At 39.0% G+C, this 25878-nt stretch overlaps 1 protein-coding gene across 3 annotated transcripts in view; it reads left to right on the top strand.

Moving 5' to 3' along the window:
• LOC131673100 (calcitonin gene-related peptide type 1 receptor) overlaps nt 1–25878 on the top strand; it is a 123829-nt gene that overhangs the window by 24571 nt on the left and 73380 nt on the right. The gene's annotated exons all lie outside the window — the stretch shown is intronic.

Here is a 25878-nt window from a genome sequence, read left to right as displayed (position 1 = left end):
GAACGTCCGTGTTTCTCTTCGCTGACTAATGTGTTTAGAACTTGACGTGTGACGTAATAGTTTGCGATATGTTATGGTTAAGAAACTAATTATGTTTTCCTTAATTTAATTGTTGAGTGTTTTAAAGGCAGTATCGATAACAATTATCGCCTGACTTGACGGTGTTGATCTTGAAACTTATTTTCACGTAGTTTTCTTAATCTCATACGCGCAAAAAAAATTCGTGCTTACGATGAGCCATAAAATGTAAATGATATGCTTTGAATGACATACATGTCGGCAAGCTAATATCGATAAAAGAGTATACATATAGTTTATCTCGACAGATCAAATAAAATGATCGAAACGTGAACTAAAACGATGTTTGCATTTTAATTGCCTCATAAAAATAGGCCGTTAACTTTGCTTGGAAATTGAAAGTGCTTAAATCAAGGTATAACTAAAAAATGCATTGATAGTTTTTGAAAGCTTTTCTTCCGTTCATAGCTTTCACACTGTTACCCCCTGAATGTAAAGGTTTATTTATTGCAAGCTTAATGAAGTAAATGTCAGTTTAACGAATTTCTATCGTTAAAGCTTGCAATATGCATAGGCACTTTCAAAAAGCTTTCCTTTTCAACGTCGAGAGTGGTTTTTGAGATAACAAATTTTTTAACGTTTTGTCGAGTTGTAATTGAGTTCATTTTAAAACTAGATAAACTTTGAACGACTGAAGCGTTCCTACATCCCTGAATTTGCTTACATTACCGATTTATTTTTTTTTTAACGAATTGATGTTGTAAATAATATTTGCATATAAACCTATGTCAAAGGCAATGACTATTTTTCTATAGCAGTAGGACCTGCATCAACTATACCACTTTTTTGAGCTTGTTTTCGATATACCTTGCGAAATAAGCTTTATAAGTAAGAAAATTGCTGTGATCTTAATCTACCTCGGCGTAATATCCTACATAATTTTCGCAGTAGACGAGCCGTAGGGTATTATCCCTCTAGCGAACACTGTACAGCGAACAGAGGGATGGAAGTTGATCCATTAATATCTCCGCACGGATAAAAGGGTTATACGAGAACCTAGCCATCTGTTCTTTCTACTTTTTCCGCAATTTCAGTTCCACGGCTTCCTCTGACTTTTTGTCTTCTTCTTCATTGATTAATAATACCCAACGCACTCCATGATATTCATATTTCGTATCAGATCCATTAGTTGTGATCAAAAGAATCGTGTGTGTTATTATTTCAGAATTATTCTTTTATATTGGAATTAATTTAAATTATTCAAAGCAAAAAACAACTATTGATTTTTATTCAGTATAGTTCATATTGATTGAATATAATGTTTGAAGTTAGCATTTCGTGAAGTAAACAATATTTTTACCTTCAAATTTTTTTTCCTTGACTTGGCATCGGACATAATTCGTGAATGTACTCGGGAAACACAAAAGAGAAGAATATCGACCTTATACCAAAAGCTTGAACATTGGTTGCACGTATGCACAAGATCCTCGCGTGAAGTCGTAAATCGTTCACATTTTGCAAATGGCGAGTGGAAAAATCGTCGAAATAATTCGGGCTGGCAGGTGGCTTCGCAAGCTGTTTGGCCCCCAACGATTTTAACAATACTTCGCTTATTTCTCCTTCGGCCCAATGGATTATCGTTGAGCTCTGAATTGTTTGTTTTGCTGGTCTCTACCCCCGTTCGTTTTTTTTTTCATTCGTATAGTTTTCAAACGATTCGACGAACGTGAAAAATAAAAGCTCACGCCCCTGTTTTCCATTTGCTTTCGAAAAAAGTTGAAGTATTATTGGTGAAATATTGTTTTTCTTTTATAAGGTTTCATTTTTTTATATCTATGTTGGCAAAAAAAATTTGGAAGTATTGTTTGAAAATCCCAGTTCTATCGCGGATTTTGTTGCTTTTAAAAAACAGAGAAAGATGACGTAGAACGTTTTACGTATAAATTGTACAATTAAATAGAATGGTTTGTTTTTCAAATATTACTACTGGAGAAATAGAGCGTCGCCAGTAGATAGCTTTAAAAAAAATAATTGTTCGTAATTGTATTGATTTTTGTCTTGTGGATGTGCAATTTCCACTTCAGTACAATGGGCATATTGGAAATGAAAGAGAGATGGAATAAACATGTTCATAGAATTCTTAAGTAAAGTGGTTTCCCACAGAGCTTCAATCAATTATTCATTATTTACGATCAAGCGTTTTCCCGATTTTATCAAGTGATGTTTATTTGTGAAAAAAAAATTCTATAACTATTAAGGTCAGCAGATATGATGTTCTTGTCACTGGACTAATTTCTATATCAACAGGATAAAATCATCATTGCTATTATCTTGTGAAAATAATTACTACTCTCATTGCCCTCAGCGTCAATATTAGTTCGTAATTGTAGAAGAAGACACTTTCAAACTAGCAATGCATTAGAGTTTCGCGATAACAATCCTTTGAATGCAAGCCTCCAGTGAGATCGATCGTTCAAAGCGTGCGAAAGTCGTCACTGAGAAAGAACAAAAAAAAAATTCTTCAATGAGATAAAAGCTAGGGTTCATTAAAGTTGAAAATAGAGTCGACTACAGTGAAATAGCACTTTCAGATCGAAGTCGCGCGCGGATATTACGCTCATTCATATTTCATCGCAGAGCGCACACGTATACGAGCGTGACGAACCGTAAGGATGTATTATTGGTATTATCAAGGGAAGAGGATAAAAATCACCTTTTGCTTTTTTCTCAGACTAATTGAGAGTGATAAAAGAGGTGAGGCAGGCAGGCGCGACTTCAGTATAAGGTTAACTGGTGATGGAGTGCGAGAGAAAATTATACTTTAATAACGTTTTATTGCGACTGGACTTGGATCGTACATGTATTTCATTTTTATGGTAATTTGTTTCTTTCTATTATCAGTCTGACTTTGTCCTAGTCTTTTTTTAATTTACATAATGAAAAAAGTGTTATAAACTTTCTCGTAATCGAGATGATTAAAAAGAACGCTGCCAGAAGAATTGGCATATATGTAGTGCTATGCTTAAAAACAATTGCTTTTCTATAAACACAAAAACAAATTAAATGTGGCCAATTTTCAAGTGAAATCTCATTCCAGGAAATAAAAAAAGTAACTTTCGCTTAACTAAATAGATAATTAATTAGTGTACAGTATCTCTCACAGCAACGGAAATGAAAAGCGACACTCGTATCAGAAGAATAATGAAAAATAGATAAATTAATTGGCGCTTTGAGGCTCGCAGCCCATAATTATGGCTACTACTTTATTATAACCTGTGTTGAAAAAACCATTATACGCACTGAATTAAAAAAAAAATTGAAAAGTATTCAGATGCCAGGTAAACATAAAGAAGGATTTTCATTGATTTCAATAAAAAAAATTCAAAGTAGTTCTTCTAACTTAATACAGCATGCATAGATGTTACAGTTTAAAAAACATAATATTTTTAAACGCAAAACCAAAAATAATTCGATCAAAAAGAATTTTTTTTGAACATTTACCAATTAAAGGCTCTCTCTATGAGGAAACACAAAAAAGTAATACATTCGGTAAGAATATAAAATAGTCGACAAAGGTGCGGAGTAAACAGACTTTACAGGTAAATTTCGCAAAGAAAATAAAAGATAAGGGCGATAAAAAGCTCAAGCAAAGGAAGAGGGAATAAGGGGGGAGGGGCGACCGGCGTCACTCAGGAGCCGAAGTAAAACACTTTCGGAAATCGATACCCACTGGCTTAGCGGGCTATGTAACGATGATGTAGCTTTTATTAGAACAAGAGTTGCTCGACTTTTCTGCAAAGCAAAAGTGACCGTCGTGCCGGACCTACATAGCTAGTGTATATTCAGTCTTCGCGGATGTATATGCGTAGCTTACACAGCCCTTTAATTTTTCCACCTAGTGGGTTATTTTTAAACGGAGATATGTATTTTGTTAGATAGTGACCTGCGGCACATATATTCTGCGCTTATCATGAAACTAATTTGAAAGAAAAGCGATAAGCTCGTGAATGTGTAATGCTGTATGGAATCTGTAGTATCTGATCGAAGTTCATTAAGTTAACGTCAGTATTGGCAGTGATGGGCATAATTGACTTTTCAACTTCGTACGAATTTTTCTTACTGTTATCTTGTCTTTAATTGCCCGTGACGATGTGCTTGCGAGCTTATCTCGATAACCGTTAAGCAGAACAATCTGGAAATTCTTAATTGAGAAGACCTAATCACTTCTTCTACTTTCATTAATTCTGTGATATTTCAACGATATCTGCAGTCAAGTAGAGTATAGCTTCCTCTGCTCTCATTGAAATTTTTGCGAAATTGCTCACAAAAATTTTAATAACTGCACATTTCCGTCATCATATTTATAGCCACGTTTTCACGTTTCTCAATATTTTTATTGTGCACAACTTTGAAAGCGATAAATTTCAACTTTTTTTCATACACACTGTGTTTGTACATAAACAAATATATTTTCTCAGAATAAAAAAGAACAAAAATCGAATCAATTGGCGAAGTAAACTTTCACATTCGTGCACGTCCTCGTGTTCGCATACATCATTTTCATATGGATCTGCGTTTCTATTTTTCTCATAAAAACGAGATGTACTGCTGGTCGTATACACATTCGCACGTTTTCTCTTTCATATGCTTCGAGTAAAAAAAGAACCGAGGAGAGGAGAAAAAAAAACATGAAAACGAGAAATACTAGTTTTCCAGGGACAGAGCGAGAAACAACAGCGGAACTACGTAGCGTGTCAGTTGAACGTCCAAAGTTTTCTCGAGTGCGGAAATGCTCGTGATAGCTGTCTCTATTATTTTAAATACACTTTCGAAAATGTCGTATCTCATCGTCGCTTGAGGTCACAGATACGACATTTAAATTATGAGAGCTTTTATTGACTAATTTTGAAAGAATATGGCTTAATAAGAATATGGTTATTTAGTCAAAATATATTTCCGAACTCCAATAACATCGTAAACGATAAATACCATTTGTATGGAATAAAGAGAAAGAATGCAGGCTCTAGGGTACAGTTGATAGGCAAACGTGAAAATCTGTTGTCGCATCAATTCCATATACATAATCTTGAGTTTTTTACCTTTTTTCGATTGATGCTTCTCAGACTTTTTTTTTCTTTATCGATCGGTTAAATATTGTTGTGTCGTTTTTGCTCAGGATTACACGACGAAACTTCGGTTCGTATCAAACACAAAAAAAGCAGCAGCTTTTCTTTGGGTAATGAAACTGCCGTATACAAGTTTTATGTTTTTCCAATTATTCGAACAAGCCGTGCGCTGTCTCTTTCGTTTCCCTGCTGAGATAAACTTTTTTCCTTTGCTATACCCACCGTTCAAATGAAAAAAAAAAGGATTTATAGGTTGTGATTGAAAGAAGAGGTACGAATAATACTACTGTTTCCTTTTTTTATGAACCGAGATCAAAAATAACTGAAAAGTTTTTTAAGTTGGAAGGAGAAAAGCTCTATAAGTTGGATCAATGTAATTTTAACGTTGACACTTAAAAGTATATTGATACATGCTATTGCATTATTGAGAGTGATGGACCCACATAATCCTTAATTGTAAATATGCTTGTTTTGCGTTCAATCGTTGATAAAAATCGCAAATAATTGCGTCGTTCAATTTTCCTTAGCTGTGTAGTAACGAAACGAAACACTTGCAGTATTTACATACATATACGAAGACTGCATTGTCAAAGATATCAAAATAAAAATGCTATGCGCGCAGCTTGGGTGAAATTTTGCGAGGTGTCTCGTTTCTATTCCTGCAATTTAATCGAACAAAGTGCCACGCGCCATCGAGAATCACGATAGTTGAATCAGCGGCTGATGCCCTTCGAAAAAGGCGTGCGTCAATGCCGCACCGGGCCCTCTTCGCTTTTCACAGCCACTCGCTCACTCGCTGTCGTGTGTTTGTTGCGTGTATACCTCTTTACTGTTGAATGCGAATTTAAAATTTTTAAAATCCTCGCTCCTTCTTCTAAACAAAAAGCCGGTATTATTTATATCGTAGAATCGTTTGAGCGATCGACGTAACGGAATCACTAGTAAAAGTTTAACACTAATGTACTGCTCTCGTCTATTGGATCGAGGTGTAATACCTATTCACGGAACGTGTGCATTCGAATTGAGTTAATCGCATTTTATCAGGAATATAAATGCACAGCGAGAGATAGAGGAGAGAGAGAGAGAGAGAGAGAGAGCTTCGCCCTCGCAAATTATTTTTAGCGATACACTAGCACACTTTTGCTTATATATAAATCTGTGGGTGACGTATATTCGCGCGAGTTTCAATGAAAATAGCAACAAATCGTAGTGCCCAATAAAACCCAGCACAGCCAGATATAATTCCTATCTGCCCCGCAAAGTTATATTAGATTGCTAAAACCGCGTGTGGCTCTGAGCGTGTCGCGTTATAGCAGCTTGCCTCGCTCGATAATGAGCGTACTCAACGGGCCACTCGTCAAATTTTGCGAGCGTGTGTGAGTCGGCAAAATTTCAGTCGATCGTCAAGCTCACGGCAGTGAGTCGAGCAACAATTTTATCGGGTTTTGCAGCGCTGAAGCGAATAATTACCGCACTAGCGAGGTTAACAAGAGAGCATCGTCTAAATTATCGACTAGAAGTCAGAGCAGCTTGCTTTCGCCCGCGTACCACTTCGCTGAATCGTTATTAGTATTTCAGCAGCTTTGAACGCGCTGCGCCAACGGATTTATTATTCATTATCCTTGCCTTATCAGGTCTAATGATTGCATATATATCGTAGCGTTAAGTGGCCGCATACTTGGAACATTGTAAACTATAATTTCACCATACTAATTAAAATTTATGGCGAAGATTCGAGCTTGACTGCAGCGCACCACAACGAGCTACTCCTTTTTATCATCATTTACGGGGAGCACATAGTTTCGCTCGAGCGAGAAAAGAAATCCGGCGAGTTTCTTCGAGCGTAAAATAATATAGCTGAAAAGTTACATGTCGGCTTGAGGATCGCACGTGGGAATATAGAGCTGAAAATCACGGAAGCCGAAAATCTTATCGGATTTTATGGCCTAGACAGCGACAGCGGGAGAAGGCGTTGGGCGCAACATCGCGGCGGGAGCATTCGTTTGCCACTCGCGATCTTCCTTCGTGTAATAGAACGACCGAAGGAAAGAGGAAAGGAAGTGATCCCTCGAGGCGTTAATATTTCTCTCTCTCTCTCTCCTCTGCTACCGCTGTACCGCGACTCCACCTTTGCTCGTTTACCTTTTCCTCGGCCTCGTCCTTTTCGTGATTCGCTTTCAATCTCGCAGCAGTAACTTAAATATAGTCGCTCTATAGCACCGGCCCTTTCTCGCTTACTCCTACATAAATCTTGCGAAAATTATCGCATCACTTTACGTAATTCATTGTCTTGCTAGTCTTATCTATCGATCTGTTTCGTATTGAGCACGCGATTGGAATAGTAATATCTTATTTGCTTCAAACTCTGCAAGTGAACGCATTAACCATTTGAACATTGAAAAATTCATCGATTCAGTTAAATAATTTGCATGCATGTTCGCCTGGCATTCACAAAGTGAACGAGACTTTACCGCGCGCACGCGTTTATCTGCGGATTACCAAATCAAAGAAATTGAAAAGAAAGTATATGCAGAAAAACGTGTCGTCGAAAATTCAGGCGGCTGACGCATTCCGATTAATCTACACTGGCATGTCCCCTTCCTGTCAATTCAGCGCAATTTACAAGGCAAAATAAAAGGCGTGTGCCTTTGTCAGTTGAAGTTTCTCAGTATCGCCCATTTTCCCGGGAATTAGCCATCTCTCTTTTTTCCCCTCGCAGCCATTTACGACTCTAGGCGCGAAAAGTGCTGCTGCCTCGGATTACCCACTTTGTTCGTCTCTACGCGCTGAACGAGGAAGAGAGATATTTTCCTCGCTCTTGCTTTGTGCGTGCAATATCCTCTTTCTCTTTACCTCGAGGGACTTCATTTGAATAATTACAAGGCTATCATTGCGATATCTCGCTCAGGAATTTTTCGTAAGTAAATAGAAGATGAATGGCGCGAAGTGTTATTGAACCATGTCTGGGTTGCGCAGTTGATTTCAATAGACGTAACGAGTGTGATAACCGAAATATACGGTTAGCTGTTATTGTAATATCCGTCAGCGACTAGTAATGATCGCCCGAAAAATGTTGCGCGGGACAGAACAGAGCTGCGATTATATATGATCTCCGTCTTGTCTGCTCGTACGTGTGCGCGTGCAGTCCTCTATCTCTCTCTTTTTTTCTCTCCGAAGGGGGCTATATTATGCGCAATCACTCGACATGCGGTATACAACTCAAGCTCTGACGCCCTAATGCTCGGCACAGCTCAGCACGAGTTCATGGATTTATTATCTTGAGCGTCTCGTGAATGCCTCTAAATGGACTCTTCGTGATACCTTAACTTTTTAGTAGCTTTTACGGTGCTTATAAATGCGTTTCCACTTCGTGATCGATGTAATTCATTTGAGAGGATTGCAAAAGTTAATGGGGTGTAAATTATTTATGTATCGGGAAGTGCGTAATTAGCTTCCGGTCTGTACTAATATCGTTACACAGAACGTGCATGCGAGAATACCATGACTATCTAAACGCGGGTAGAATAATTTAACGATTATTACTATTTCATTCGCTCTCAAAGGATAACTGTGTTTGCCGAGTGACAAGATTAGCAACACAAAATTTGATGAAGCTATAAATTCTTATATTCGTCTAAATCAAACCTCGAAATAGATGAAAGCTAACTTGGAATATCACTCTCTCTTCTAAAGCGCGCGCTAACAAGCAATTTCCGCAAAGTATTCGGGGTTAGAGATAAAATTTCTCGACAAACGGGCGGCTAGACAGTCGCGCGGAGAAATAAGTTTTCCTTTTTCGTCGTTGTTAGAAATCGCGAGGGAAGAAGTGCTCCTCGATCGGTTGAATTTTCATCGGTATAAATTCGAGCCTTCGCGCTGTTGTTACCTTTTGATTTGGAAAAAAAAGAACACGAAGCGCGATGAGAAATATGCTGCTGCATTTCAAGCTGATCTCTGGAGAGCGAGAGAGATCTCACAGCTAGCAAGCAATTAGTAAACGGGCTTTTGAATAAACATAAATCCGATTGTTATAAGAATTTGGTGACGGGCACAGCGTTGTCAACTTCAACTCTGCAGCCACTAAAGCTTCGGAATATTGAAGGATAATTTACAATTTGACGTGTTATATGGTCACAATAGTCTTGGGGAGAGAATGATTAACGTTCTTTTCTGCCGTTCATTTCAATTTTCATTCGCGACAAAACTATTTGCAAATTACGAAATTTCATTCGACCGAATAAGACTGAGCTTATAGAGTAGACGAAGTTTATAGTCATCGCCTTTTCGTGACTGAGGCGTTTAACGATGGGCAAGATATGTATTTTTCAAGCGAAGAAAAGCAAACTAAGAACGTACCACGTGAGTGAGATATTGTTCGCTCAATTAACAAATCTATATAGGTTCTCAATGAATGTAGAGATTATGGAAAGTAGAATGTTAAGGAGAGATATTGAAACGCAGTGTTCTTTGTGAGTGGCATCGCTCCTTGCCAGCCGTTAAATTAACGACGACTACTCAAGCTTTACGAGGTCGTTTTTGCACGCACCTTCCTTACTCTAGCTCTCTTCTTGATATCGGCTTCGCATAAAAAGAAAGTACGAGATTCTCGCGTGTGTGCGTTTTGACATTTATGTCCTGAGACTTTGAGAAAATCTACTGATATTACGCGGCCATTACTCGACTAAACGTTTACGGTTATACCATCATTCACGGGATTGCAATTATTTGCACTCGCTAAGTTTTTATTTGTCGAGCGAGCAATGTTGCGACGCGTTGCTTGTAAAATATCAAATTGTCAAACTAAACAGTTTATCGAGCAGATGAGCAGCAGCTCGTGTAACTTATCAAAGATGAACTCTGCTATTCGGTAGCAACAAACAGCCCCAAAGATCTCGTCATAAGATATCCGCGTAATACCGACTCTCGCATGAAAACTTTCCGTGCAGCATGAGCGCCGCTGGTGAATGTCCTTGAAAGAGGTTCGAGCGCTCCAACAGGAAAAAATAAAAGTATACTATTGCGTCCTCGACGCTTGATCAATCTTTTCCAGATTATGTGCAATATCATTGAGCATTGTCGCGTCGTAACATTGATTTGAACTTGAGAAATGAAAGGCAACGTTCGTTTCGAATTGCAAGCGCGGGCGTCCCGTAACTTTTTCATAAAGAAAGCTCTACAAGTTAACGAAGCACATAAGTCTTGATTATCAAGCGCGATAGTTCTCCAATCAAACTTTCAAATCGAGAGAGAAAGAATCAGAGCAAATCTAAGTTTTGAAGCATACCAATAATAATATGACCTGAGAATTATTCTTTTTCGTATTGTCTTGAGGCTGAAGAATAAGCTAATCTGGCATTCGTTTAGCGATTTCACTCGTACAGTTGTTTTTGAATTAAAAATTACGAAGAGTTTTAGGTTTTCAAGCTTTGCTCTGGCAGATGAGAGCAAAGTGTCGGCCAACTTTCGCGGTTACATCCGACTCTTGCTCATCGCCATCGTAACTCCTTATTTTCACACGGGCATTTGCTCGCACGGCTCGACAATGGATTTTAATGAGTGCTTTATCGCTGGAACATCAGCTATTATATTTTAAAGAGTTATAAACGTTGTTCAATAATTTCAATGGCGAAAAATTTCGTACCTTGGCAATCGAGAAAGGACACTAAAGACCGAGCTACGATATCTGTTGGTCCTTCTTGAAAAAGTTCGAACAAGTTCATTCGAATCGTTAAATTTAACATAATTTTTTTTTTCAATAACGATCGATGTGAGTATCGAATAATTGTTATTTATTATGTTGCAGGTAAGCTAACAAACTTGATCACGTTCCAGTTACGAATATGCAGAGTAAGTCATTATTATAAACATGATATTAGACAACCGGACAAATATGATTTTTATGCAATGAAGATGCCCTCAAGTTTCATACTTGTAATTGATGTTGTAGAAACAATCCCAATAAAACGATCAAATAAGAGCGCATATACACTCAGTTAATCTAGCGAGAATTTCAGAGCCAAAGTTTGCGTATATTCTAACAATATTGGTCGAAGTGCGCGTAATAATTCAAGCGCCGGTAAAGCAGCCAATCTATAGCGCCAAGTTTTCGAATTGTTGAATGAATGTATATCTCGAAATTTAATGTTTAATGTGAATACACGCAAGTAGGAAGCTGCGATACATCTCGCGCGCGCGATGATGGACGGGCTGCAAGCGCAACGTATCTGGCAGGACAGACGTTTGACGCGGCCTTGCCACACACGTAATCATCCTCGACGTGGCACAGATTCACAATGGAATTTTTTCTCTTATTTTTTTTTTCGTCGTGTATACCTGACGTGAAATGTGCAGTTGATCGTACCGGCTCGAGCCGTCAATTGCTTCCGATAGTGGATAATGCCTTGATCAGTAGATGAACAGGAGGCTTTACACTCTGTTAGTTATTAAATTAAAATATATTTCCACACATTAATTGGCTCGATTCCAATTTCATTGCATGGCTTCATTTTCATAGATATTCCTTGAATATAGCAGTTATAAAATTATTACCTTTATTTCTAGCCTGAAATATTTAAAAAAATATTAGCTATACGAAAGCGACTTCGAGTCTGACCCTTGGTTAATGCGTTTTTTCAGCCTTCCTTGAGGGAATTTTTTGTTCTCATCGGCATGGACGTAGAGAATTTATGTAGCGATAGATGTAATACGACACGGCTTCGTCAATCATTTTCACGTATGTGTGTGTGTATGTATAAGAGAGAGAGAGATAGAGAGAGAGAGAGAGAGAGAGAGAGAGAGAGAGAGAGAGAGACAGACAGATAGAGAGACAGAGAGAAAGACAGAGAGGGAGTTTGACATTTTGAAATAAAAAATCATCAGCTTTCCTTGGACGTTGTTTATAAAGAGGATACTTTTTCAAACTTTTCCCACGTGCGTCTGATCTTATTTCGTTGACTGGAATGAAGAAAACTAGATGATTGATTGGCGAGTGAAGAAAAAAAAGGTTATTCAATAGAAATATAATGTCTGTGGATGATAATCAACACTTGCGATTTAGTAAGTGATAGATGAGGGATAAAGTATTATTCCTTGAAACTTGGTGATAATCGATTCGAACGTTATAACGAGATTCTGAAAACGAGATGACATCAGCGGTTGGAAAACCGCGAATCTCCTGTAGAAAATAGCCTACGGGTTGCGAGTAAACTCAACTTACCAGCATGCGTATAGCCGAGCAGCGTGTCGATTCCAAGTCAAACGATGCCTCGCCTTTACCACGCCCGGGGGCAACTTTGCTAAAAGGGTCACTCGATGCCAGATTAAAGTCCAATGTTCAGGCTGAGCTTTCTCCCCGCCTCGGAGTTTGCTCGTTGATGAGTGGCTAAACTTGTTTTTGGTGAGCTTTCCCGAGAAAAAACTAATTCACTGCCTCACATTTGGTAAAAATTTTTAACTGGAATTATTGAACATTTAAAAAGTAATTTGTTTTCTTTTTGATAATTTTTATTATCAAATACCGATCATTAACTATATTTCTTAATTAAAAATATTACAATATCTTGTAAAACAAAATATTAACAATTTAAAGATTACTTTGTTCGTTGAAAAATCACGTCATTGTCATTGCCATTAGAAAAGCTTACAACTACATTTGAGTATCAAGTACGAGTGAATGTTTCTTACATTTAATAAGTAGGACGCAATTGAATTGAGAAACCTCGTTTATAAAAATAAAATTAAGGACACTCATTTTCTGCAGCTATTGAGACAAAGAAAAATTTTTATTTACCGAAAATCCGTAAAAAATCACATGAGCTGTAGAACGAGAGTCATGTTATTAAGTGTCAAGGATAAAAGACGTGGAGGTCCAGTTTAAGTAGAAAAGTCCGAGTATGGTCAGCCGTAGGTGATTCCGTAAATTCACTGCACTGTTTCTCCCCTAGCAAGTCGGATAATTTTTTAAGCTCTCGAGAGTCACGATCGCGCGTACTTGAAAAGTGCAATCACTGGTTTGTAAAGCAGTAGAACACGTATACACACACGCTTGCGACACACAAGGAATCTGAAGTGCACGCCTCGAAAGTTGGAGAGGAGTAGGTTGCTCGCGAGCTACTTTCTCGATTTTCGCGCATCGACGCACCCGCAAGCTTGCCGACGTGACTTTGAGGTTGGCCCATATACAAAAGCCTGTGAGCGAGCCCCGAGCTTTGTAAACAATTTATACGCATAAGCTGATAATTTTGTGGACTGAGGAAAAGGAATTGGAAACGACTCTTGTTCAAGACCCAAGAGGAAAGATTTAACAACTTTACCAAAGATTTAAAAAGCATTGGTCGACTAAGTGAGAAATAAAGTCTTGCCAGTCAATTTTTAATTTTCCAGAGAAAATTTAAGCGTCACTCTTGAATAAAAAATCGGTCGATTGATAGATGTTCTCAATCTTTCTTTCACTTTGTTTCGTGGATTAATGAGCTTTTACTGCGTGGCAGGACGAACAAAAAAATCAAGACGTGTTCTAGGTTGTAAGGTCATAGCCGTGGTGATTCAAAACGACCGAGAGCGAGAAAGAGAGAGAGAGATTAGGGCGTGGGATATCTTTGCCGGTGGCTTTTTGCTGTAATCTAGTCGAGTGGCGGAATTGAGATTCGCTTTCTTTGAGCGGTTACCCTATATCTACTTTGTAAGCTCTCCGAAAAGCTTTCTATCCACTAAGAGCTTAGTTTTTTCTAACGCGTGTTTACTTTTTCCTTCGTTTTCAGGTTCAAATACAATGATTACAAAGCCTTTGGACACTTCAATGATTCTCTTTTCGCATAGAAAAGTCACATCACTCACTGACATAAAAAGTACGCTTGGGAGCAAGAACTTTTATACGCGTAGATTTCGCACACTCGTTCGTTTCTAATTCTAATGAAGCTCAATTCGCGTAACTGGAATCTTATCAAAGTACGGCACGTACCTTTGAAATGAGATATCGATCCAGTAAATCAACATTCCACGGATTACCATTTGAAAACATGAAAAGTAACGAACTAACGTTTGCCCACACGCGCTCGCGATAAAAAGTAAATATGAACGTAAGTATAGAGTCATAAAAAACTCAAGTAATTTCCGCGTTCATCAAACGACCTCAGAAACGCAGAAACTAACTTTTTCACGTATCATTACATCTGTGACCTTTTACATCCCCTTTCCTGGCACTCATACAAACTCTGAAAAGCTGTCGGGCAGGGTTAGCTCTTGTGTGTGTGCTTTTTTTCCTTTTGTTGATCTATAGCGTTTGTTTTCAGCGATGTGTCAGCAAGGCGTCAGCAATTGTTAAGAATCGACGCGAATTATGTGCTCCATCGAATAGAAGTTACGCGCATTCGTTCGTCCGGTTTTTTCCTTCATACCCGCGTGGCTGTGTCGGTCGAGTGGAAGCTAGTGTCTGGTTTTCATCGTACATTTTTGTCACATGCTCATTCGGTTTTCTTTATGTACGATCCTGATATAATTTGGTTCACGGGGGGGGGGGGGGGAGCTAACTCTTATATTCGTTGTTCAAGTACGTGGAAAGAATGACCCTCACGCAAATAAATTCTTTTTCTTTTTAATGTATTTCAACTCGCGTATAAGAAACATTCAAGTGCTTGTAAGATTTACGCGTTCGTGTTTTGCAAAAATATTGAAGACCTATAATTTGAATTTAAAAACAAGTAATTTTTTTTTTCTGAGTCTCGAGAAAAATAAGTATTAAATACATACTCGAGCGCTTGCTAGTCCTATTAAATAAATAGAAATAAATCTAGGTTAAATTATAAGAAGCTTATCTTCTTGATTTATAATTTATTCAAATTTGCACTCGTTTCGACCGCCTTTTTAAAAAGTATAAATTACTCGAGCAGACAGCAACGTTTTTACCTCGTAATTATCTCGGAAAAAAAATTTTTAAAAGCTCCTCTGGCCCATCATGCACGCATGTGCTAAATTGTCCATTTGGCGTTACTCGGCCGCAGGAAAAAAATGAAACCGCATACGTTTTGCTCGCTGGAAAAATACGTGAAAGAGAGAGAGAGAGAGAGAGAGAGAGAGAGAGAGAGAGAGAGAGAGAACAAAGCAACGAAAGTGCAACCGAGGCTTCCGAAATAGCAATAGCGCTGAACAACGCTAATTACACGAAGGTTGGGAAGGATACAAAAACCGAAGAATTCTTAGGACGGAGATTCTAATTGACGCGACAAGCTGTGACTCGACCTTGACGTTGAGGAGGAGAGCTTGCAATTGCATTGGATTCGCATTCGGACACCGCGGGAAATCTTGCGAAAAGTAATTTAACTTGAATTAGAAAAAAAAAACTAATTACTCGTGATTCTTATAGTCAATTATTACTTTGAGCTATTGAATGTAAACGCGAATTCATATTATCATGTATTTCACAATAATTCTATTTCTACTTTCTACAATTTCTGTTTACGAAAAATGTAAGATCAAAGGTATCGCTCTATCAGCAGAGACTAACCCATTCCCTGTAAGAACATTGCCACACACGCGCACTCGATAGGTAAAAGAAGCGCATACTATCTCCTAGGAAAAAACGATTCCAGTGCATCGTAATCGCGCGCTTGAATCTTGGGAAATATTTACTCAGAGGAAGATAGATAAGAAGATAGAAAAGAAAAGAGGACACGAGGATATATCGAGTTTCCAGACGGTGTATCTTCGAAAATCGAGGGAGTCGAGGCTGGTACCAAAAGGATCGTGAAGGGTCGAACAAAGAGGAAGAAACTCCCAAAGGTATATAGATATATAGATACACGTTTGATCGACTGCGAACGATAAGACCGCTAAATCGTTAATCGATGCCTGAATCATCGTGCGCTAGAGTCCTTGTATAAAACTTGATGCATTCAATTTTATCTTGGATCACTTTTCTTAAGTGACCTTTTTACTTAAAATAATTCTTTTTAAGACTTTTAATCACTATTTAGTAACGTTTTCTTTTTCGAAAGCTTTTCATTGCTAGTGATGTCAGATGCGTTTCGCGCCCTCTTATCCTTTCTCATTATCAAATTTATTAAAATATTTAACATACATTACTTTTTGTCAAAGATGGAATTTCATATTTTATATTATATCGGAAACTGCTATAAACAATTTTTTAGTTCTTTTCAACTATAAGGATCAAATTACTAATAAAGGTTTATTCTACTCTTTGAATAAAGATTACGAAATTCCAACATTTATTTCAATCTTATATATTTAAGTATTAAAGCAATTCCAAAGCATAAACTTTTATAAGAAATGATTTACTTGTAGTTTCAAGAAATGTGTTAAAATAATAACAGAGTAGTCCATTTTTTTCTCTTTCATTATCTTCAAAAAGACCCGTATCAATTATGATAAATTGCCACCACATAAGAGTATAGCGCGTGACCACATCTGGACTAATCATTGTATGCATCACTTTTTCTTAAGGGGACAAAAGATACAATTAAAATGTTATTGTGTACGAATATTAAAAAAAATACACATATTCAGGTTTTATTCGTAGAAACGTATTCAAGAATCGTTAGTGAACAAATATAACTGCCAATTTTATTTATATGAAAAATACTTTTGGCGTGTCATGCTCTGAGTATTGATACTGTCGACTTCCAAGAATAATATCCAATCTCATATTTTCTATCGATGAACAAGAATTTTCGTCATTGCAAAGCCAAAAAAAAAAAAAAATACGATAACGCGATAGATCAAAAAGTAATCGCGTAAATATTTGAATTTAATAAATATTAACGCCACGCAAATTACTCAGCAGCTAAAATTATCAAAATAAAATTTTCCATCCCCTCGGCTATCTCACTCCTTCGCAAATAATATTTTACATTCCAATTTTATTAAGCAGGCAAACCGCGCCTTTGCTATTTCCTCCCCATCCACCCGAGTATAAACAAAATTTCTTCCTCTCTCTTTCTTATTTCCTGATCCGTTCTACTGCCGTGACAGCTTATCAGCATCTCGTTGCCATCAATCGAGGCCAAACGGCCTGCGGGAGAATAGCAACACATAGGAGTCGGAGCGAGCATGCGCAGTTTTGTACGAACATGAGACACGCGCGCGTTCGTACCAAGTGTAAAGTCGTGGGATGGAATATTTTGTCGTCGGCGTCCTTACAATGTGCTAAATACTTTACTGGGCCGAGGATTTACATTTGTAAGAAGCTGCGTGATGGACTTTGAGAAGAGAATTTTTATTGATTTCGTGGAACGCCAAAAGAATTTGTCACGCGTCGATTCGTCCAAGGAGAAATCGGATCTAATTATTTGCATGGTCTACTTATATAAAGTCGATCTCAAGCGGCATGGCAATGTAGGTCGCTGATTTCATTTTACAATAGGGACCTGGTAGATTGATTCGTAAAGTCGGATAGGACGCTTAAATGCGATTGTTTACCCGGCGAAGTTGTTTTCTTGTAATTAAAGCATTTTAATCCGAACTATCTTATCGGGTGACACCAGTGTAAATACGCTTTAATTTAAATGATCCATATATGTGCTACGTTCCATTAATTGATCGTAGGTATGAAAAGTAACGAAAGCTATTTAATGAATTATTATACTTAATCATTGTCGGTGTAAATGATATAAAAATAGTCATACTTCAAAACGGTAAGCAAGAATATGAATAACATGCAAGTAATTAACTTTGAACCCGCGAACCAGATTTACGTACATCCTCTCTCATTATTTTTATACTAATTCAACTAATGGATTTCTAATAAAAAATCAATAGATTCTTCAAATATGCTATATACATATAGTAATGAGCGATCAACTTAACTGAATCAATCAATATTAATAAAGCTAGAATAAGAACTTCAGTTATTGTATAAAAAATAGTTAAGAATTTGAGTATGTAAAGAAAATCTGAAATGTGAACATGTGAACAAACTCTACTAAATATGGGTATGGAAATAGCTGATTTATAACCACCTAAGAGTTGATAATTACATAAAATGTGCATGTTACAAATGAAGAGGATTAACAATTGATAGATCGGCTTAATCTCTGTGCATTGACAACCATTAGCAGGTGGAACAGTAATCCGCTATCTGAATATCGATGAAGATTTAACAGTGCAATTTACCGTTGATATCGATCAAATACAATTAATTGAAGTTATCAATATTCAGGCTGATTTTTATATTTTCACGCATAAATAAAATATTAAATCACAAATGCGTTTACAGGCAAACATTGAAATAGCCGATTATCCTTCGATCGATTTTTCCAATATTTATAATTATAAATGATAATTAACTCAACTGCATTGAGAACATAAATATTTACAAAGACACATGCTTGTGCATATTTGATACTCAACGCTCAACACTCAACACTCAACGCAAATCCATTGATCTCTACCGTATATGAGTAACGGTGTAAGCAGCACTATAATAAATGTTTATGCCTCGTGCTAAGAAATGATCTTACTAAAGAATAGCAAAGAAAATGTGTATAATTAGTTTTAAGGATGCGCGAACCAAGTGTCACCTCGGCTCGCTGAAAATTTGTAACGAATTAACGATGTGGAAAATTAAGTCACATATAATTGTGCTATTCAAGATGCAAGTGTGCGCGACCCAGTAAATATCCGATAATTTGACATGTTTTTATAACTCCGACCTCATCGCCAAACTTGCTCGTAAATCAATCCGCACTCAACTTTTTAGTATGCAAATTTCAATGGGTCCTAAGGGGACGAGGGAGTCGCCGCGAGAGTATGCCTAGAGATTAATGACGGAAGCCCCCAGATGCAACTTCCAGATCGGATTTGGAATTTAAATGTCAAGTCCCAAGATTGATCCTTCTGCAAAGTGATACTTCAGTGATTATCAATAATTCATTAATCATTTCGAAGAAACATACTTCCGCGCAAATTACATGACGATCGGTAAGTAAAAGTTTCATCAACGCATAGGCGGAACGTGGAAATTTAATTGACGACCCAGTTGTTGGCGCACACGCGACAAGAAGATGCAGCATTTCGTTGGCACCGCAAAGGAAAGCGAGAAAGCGTCGCTCACGCAATCTTCAGGATTTTGTACGGGTAATATTTCACGCGCGCTGTGCAATGTACCACGGAGTAGAAGCAACAACGAAGAAAAAAAAAAACGAGCTCGTGTACCCTTTTCGGATCGTGGTACTTAACCGTGCTTCAACGATTGCCAAGCAACAGAAAAAGGTAAAAAAGGAAAAAGAAAGGAAAAAAAACGTGCCATCGGAAGTAATTTCGTTGTGATCCTTCGAGAGCGCGCGCCCGCGCATCTTTCTCTCGGGATTCCGTGCCTAGGCTCGGGACGATCCCTGAGAAAAAGTGCCCCTCTTACTTTTAAGCTACTTTTGTTTCTTTGAAAAGAAAGCCCACTTTCAATTCCCCGACTAGCAGAGAAGAATTGGACCAGCCGTGACTGATTTCGCACGTTAACAGCGTTCGGTCTCGTGCTTTGCATATCTTGGCATCGCAATTATTTTCGATGAGACATTAATAACTAACTAGCATCTATTGTCGTGTGCGCTAATCGTCTGCACTGGACGGTGAATAAATAAGCATAATCGCATTTATTGGCAATTCCGGCGATAGTTCTCGAGTTGTTTTCCCAATCGATGCGATCGGAACGCCCATGAACTGCTTAAAAGAGGAAAGTAATTTTTAGAAAAAAGAAATACCTACTGAGTAAAAAGTAAGAATAAGTAGCATCAATCCGGAAAGCTTTTCTGCTCTTCGTCGTCTCGACTGGCGTCTTAATTTCTTATCGTCCATCCCTCAAGCATCCTCATCATTCCTCAAGAGTTTTCTCCTCCGCCTTTTTGTTCTTTTTTTTCAGCGGCTCATCCCTTTCAAGCATTAATTTTCCAACTCCAATATATCTAGTCGACTCACACACCCCAGGGACAAGACCTCGACCGTGCGTTTATCGTCGACTAAAACTAAACGAACGCCGGCTAATATCTGCCGCACTGTAGCTGCGCAGACTTTCTCCTCTCTTGAGAGACCTGTGCTATCGAATCTCGCGAGAGCCGTTCTAGCGCTGCGTCTGTTTTCCTTCATACTGCAGGTGGATTCCGAGACGTCTTCAATTTTCTTATTATTTGATTATCGCCCTTTAATTGTGGTGAGCGCCACTCGCGGCTGCTAATCTGATTTATTATCTCGAATGACGGTTATTCACTCTCTGATTTTATTATTTCATTAGCTAAGTTTTATTGAATAAGTTTGTAGCTAACACGATAATAATAAATAGTCGACTGAAGAGATGTAAAAATATCGTCACTTTCATCTTTTCTTCCGTTATTTTGAATATTACTGGATTCGATCAAACACGAAAGCTTTATATTACTAAATTCAATATCGGCACTACGCAAAATACAGCACAAGAAAGGCTTTATCCTTACAATGTTGACGATAATGTCGATTTCTGTAGCGTTCGAAACTCAGTCTATCAAAAAACACTACAAGGGATCCATAAAAAGCGCCCTTGTCTCGGAATAGCGCGCGTGACAACGAGAAACAGTAATTTTTATTTACCGTCCGGTCAAAGTCCCCAAGAAGATATTTTTTCTTTTCGTTCGATGCCCCCGAAGGAACTCTCAGTCCCACAACGCTAATTCAGTTAGATTATCTGCTTTCCCCGTAGCGTTCGCTGGGCGCAACGACCGATCGCACGCGTGCCCAGAAAAAGGCACACGCAGCCATACGTCTTGAATGAAAGTCGTCATCGGCTTTTCTTTCGTTCTCGCGGGACGGAAAAAGCAAAAAGCCAGGGATAAATATCTCTTTGGTATGCACAGCGCGTATCGAGCGTCGAGCAGGCATGACATTCGCGAGATTAAAAGGGACGTTTGCGTGACATTTTATTCGGTATATCTGCTTGCCAGGACTGTCGGCTAAACAACTGTAACGCTTGTTTGCCAAAGGAACTCGGCTGCCGGCTCTGTCCTTTCGCGCGGAGCGAAAAGAAAGGGAATTCAACAAACGGTAATCGCGTGAATCGCGATTCGTATTATTTCGCCAGCGAATGCGCGCATGATTATTATGGGTGGAAACAACGCGACGTATGAATTCGAAAACGACGGTTGCTAACGCGTAGCGGGGAATTACAAAGGAAAATTTATCGAGCTAAATAAGATATAGCCGATCCTCTCTTCCGCGCACGCTCTCGTGTTCATATAACTGCGAATTACGTGTGAGTTATTGCTTATTCGTTCGTTATAAATGTGCGTGTCTCGCGTTAATATCCCGGCTTGTTTTTCCTCTTCAATATATGGTTTTGAACTACACGCTTTTCGACACGGACAATTTAATGAAAATTTGTTTAAACGTCCTCGGGTGGCGCAGATACGCCCTCTGCGAGTTTAATTGAAGCTTTCTCGCATTGAATCTCAATTAATTGAATGTCAAAAGGATAACAAATTGTAATTTGCAAATCGCAATAGCGAGCGATTAAATGTGCATGAATTGACCAGTGAATCGAGTATTTCGTGGAATGTTTGGCTGGCAAGGAAAGTGACTAGCTTGCTTATGGTTTTCAAGAACGTTTTGACGTCTTTGTAAATCACTTGATTCATAGAACAAAACAAGAGAGAAAAAGACAAAGGTTAACATTATATTCACGTGAACGACTCGCTTTGAAAACGCTTTGGAAATGAAAATAAACAGTAACCATCAACGGCATAATATTGTATTAATTAGAAAAGTGAGAAATTTGAAACACAATTGCATAGACTTGTGAAAGTAAAAGACTTAGGGAACAAACCGGAAGGTGTATCGAGTAAAACGATTTCGCGTCGTAAATTATTTCACCAGTCTTCTTGTATTCTTTAGTGGTAATGCTAATCGAGTTGCCAGTGCGACGGCGATCATTCGCGATATCTTATTTTTCATCGAACGACAAACAATCTCAAACAATCCACCCTGACACTTTCCCGGCACGTCACTCGCGAATAAACTTGTCGATGGATTTTCTTTTCTCTACGACGAGAAAAAGTCGAAGCGATGACACTTTCTAATTAGATAATTGAATTGATCACTCCGTCAAATTTTTTTTTCTTCGAGGCGTTATTTGTTTTTTTTTCGCACCCCCGTTGCTATCGCTAAATCATCGTCGGCATTCGCTAATTAAGGAAAAAAAAAATAATTAAAATTTACGTCTCGTCGCGTCGACGTACGTCAATTTAAAGACTCGCTTAAGATTGCAACGCTCGAAAGGAATTTGCGCGCGCGGATAGTTTGTGAATTATGTTAATTAAAAATCGTGGCTTTTCCAGGCCGCAGCGACAATATGGCCTCGTAAAAGGTCGTTTTGATTGCGCGCTGGGCAACCGCACGGGCGAGAAAAAATTAAAAGCTGCAAGCCGTTAAGTTTTGTTACCATAAGCGACACATTAAAATTGTTTATTTTAACAACGACAGTTCTTCGGCGGTGAATACATAATTTCGACGCGTCGCACAAGTGGCATGACAAGATGACGTACAATCGGGACGGTGAAAGATAATACGGCAAACCATGCTTTCGCACTTTGTTGATCAAAGCGAGGCAATTTCAGTTTCAATTAAGAGTTTTCGTCTCTCGTGTCTTTAGGTCCGGCTCAACTTCTTTCATTGAATTTTTCCACGGCGCGAAGGCTGATTATTGTCGATCTTTTACAGTTGCTTACCAACATTAACTTGAGTATGAAATTAAACACCACTGACAGGGTCTCAAAATGCGTCGCTTGTTTTCCCTCTTGTCGGCTAACTGCTTGCCTTCGTTTCACCAGCTTTTCAATGTTTGCCTTTTCATTATTTATTTATAAAAAATCTCCAGAATATAGAAATCTCACATAATCTTCTAACGTTAGTAAAACATGTAAAATGACACTACAGCATTAGATATCTAATGCAGATTAGACAGTTGAAGCTTAGCGTCAAATACATCGCGTAAAATGAATTTGCATTAGAAAATGATGTACGAGTTGTTAAAAAAATGTAGATTATGCAGTTTACTTCTTGGGGAATCGTTGTTGCGGAAAATCTAATTTCACGACTTATCCTGGCTGAAGTTTCGCTTGGCAGGTAATCAGGTAATTTGAGTTAATTAAGCGAATCAACGTACAAGTGCAGCAAGATAATCAAACTTCCTTTCGTATTTTAACTTCTTATTATTTCTCAAAGAACTTTAGGTCGAGAGAGAGAGAGAGAGAGAGAGAGAGAGAGAGAGAGAGAGAGAGAGAGAGAGAGAGAGAGAGAGAGAGAGAGCGTAAAATCCAGTCAGAGTAATTTCTTTCAAATATTTACAAAATTCTTGAGTTAAAGAGACAAAAATACCACAGGTTTTACTATGATTTCGTATGGTATATTAAGTAAGCTTTACAATGCATAAACGTAGAAAATCGATAGGTTGAAATCAGCCGTTTGAATCATTCAGCGGCTCGAGTATTGGCTCATTGAAATTTCAAATGGCCGGTGCGATGTCAGTTCTGCAGGAATAATTACTCTTCTTCAAAGTCTTTCCAATAATACCGAGACAGCACCGAGGCGCGCACGATTATCAAACGGCAAAGCTCTCGTTGAAAATGCAGAGTGGCTCATCAATCCTCGTACACATGGAAGGCAACAAGATATCGCAAATCCATTTCCATTTGTTTGCTCTCATAAGAGTTATTCCACAGCGCGCATCGCCCAATAATAAGCAAGAGCTTACACTTGGAGCGCCAATTTGCAAAGAAATTTGGTTCGGCCAAGGGCGCGCATATACCGAACCCGAACGGATTACCCACTGAGAACGAGCTCGAAATTTCGCCCCGTTGTATTATACACTCGTGTTACTTAGTTGCCATTCGCCAACCGAGCCGCCTCAGTCAAGCGTGCTTTGCGATAATGATGGAATTAGCATATTTTGCACGCGCGTATGTTATTTGCTCGGGCGTTTCCGCTGGACGACCCTTTCCATTCCGAATCTATTGATTTTTCCACCTAAGCGTTCTCGCGTATCAACTATTATATATTACAAATATGTTTTATCGCGCTTCGACCTCGATCCTAACAATACATCAAATTTTATCCGGTAATATTGCCTTCAGTTCAAATAATAAAATAAATTCCCACGTAAAATTTAACGTTCAGTTCGGGCGAACAGTGTACTAGTAATTTCATTTCGAATTTCGTTCGTATAAACTTTTTACGATCGCACTCACAAAATCACATGTGTCTGTCAACAATAACATTAACAACAACAACAACAACAACAACAACAACAACAACAACAACAACAACAACAACAACAACAGCAGCAGCAACAACAGCAGCAACAACAACATCAACAACAACAACAAAAATAAAAAATAGAAGTAATCGAAGACACTTATAAAATAAAAATCTCATCCGCCCCTTTACAAGGAGAAGCCTCTTCGCATATATGAGTACTTTACGATATCAATAACTGTCGAGGCTCTTATTTAGGCGTCTAGATAAGACATAAAAAATAAGAGGAGAAGACGAAGAGGCACGCAACATCAGGTTTAGGATCGACTGAGATGCACGTGTGGCTCGTACCGTCAGCTTTTCAGTTGACGTTGCGCTTTTACGGTTTGCTCGTAAACACAGCGTACACGCGCGCAAACAGTTGAGAGTAGAAGTCCTTCGGTCCAACTTGGATACGTGCGCTCGGAAAAGAACTTGCCGTTTGCCGCGAGGACGAGTGGCCTGTTGTGTGGCGTCGAGCGAACGAGCTACACGCTTCGTCGTCGACGCCGCCTCGTACGCGCTTTGACTTTCGCGCTCTCGAATGTAAAGAAGCGTCTTGAGTGTCGGTCGGCGATCGACTTAAATCGACGTCGTTGGCCGCTGTGTTTTCTCAGCGTGGGCTTTTCGGCCACTTTGGTAGCATAACAGACTTGAAGTTGCGTAAACAATGGAGAGCGACGGTGATGATCTCCGTGACGCCGACCCATTAAAGTCGAAAGTAAAGGCCGTTACGTTTTCCCTCGGCGCGCGGTGAACCGTTGCACACTTGCCGAGGCACAAGTCGCGCCGATCGCTTTTGCCGACGGAATTTTAGCGGCGTTTACGGGTGCTCTCTTTGGCAGCCAAGGCATTAATACCCGCGCACGCTGTGCCGTGATGCATCGCCCGGCGCACGCCCCACGCTACACGCAGCGGACGCACATCGGCGCGGGCGTGCTCGTGCATCCGTCCTCGCGAATACGGAGCTGCGTAGCTCGATCGATTGAGATGAGAGCGGCAGCGAACGATCGGCAAATGTAAAATTGATTTTCACCAGTTTGACGAATCGTGCGTTTTCTGAATCGTTGCGTGCAAGGGTTACCGTGTGCACGACGCAACATGTCAATGCTAGCGCTTTACTCGATCAATTGAAATTCAGTTATTTTTAGCACCCTCCTCGCGTCACACGCAAATACCAGCGAAGATTAAAGTAAAAAGGAGCCTTTGCAGGACGACAAAGTCTAAGCAGTTTCGGCGTCTCATGAGAAGAAGACACGTTGAAAAATAAGCCTCGGTTACGAAAGAAGGCAAGCATGCAAATGGAGAAAGCGTCAGCGGGCAGACGAACGCCAAGCGAAACAGATTGCGCCCACGTCGATTCGTCTTTGTCGCGACCGAGCTAAAACGTCTCGCGTGCTCTAAGATTGAATTTCTCCACGCGCGCCCCATTGATCGTCGCAATGAAAATGACGGATTGTAGAATTCTGCATTG

The sequence above is a fragment of the Phymastichus coffea genome, unplaced genomic scaffold (assembly GCF_024137745.1).
Source record: "Phymastichus coffea isolate CEN01 unplaced genomic scaffold, Cenicafe_Pcof_1.1 PCOF00168, whole genome shotgun sequence".
Taxonomy (NCBI): Eukaryota; Metazoa; Arthropoda; class Insecta; order Hymenoptera; family Eulophidae; genus Phymastichus; species Phymastichus coffea.
The sequence above is the reverse complement of the archived record's forward strand: the minus strand, read 5'-3'. Positions and strand labels throughout refer to the sequence as shown.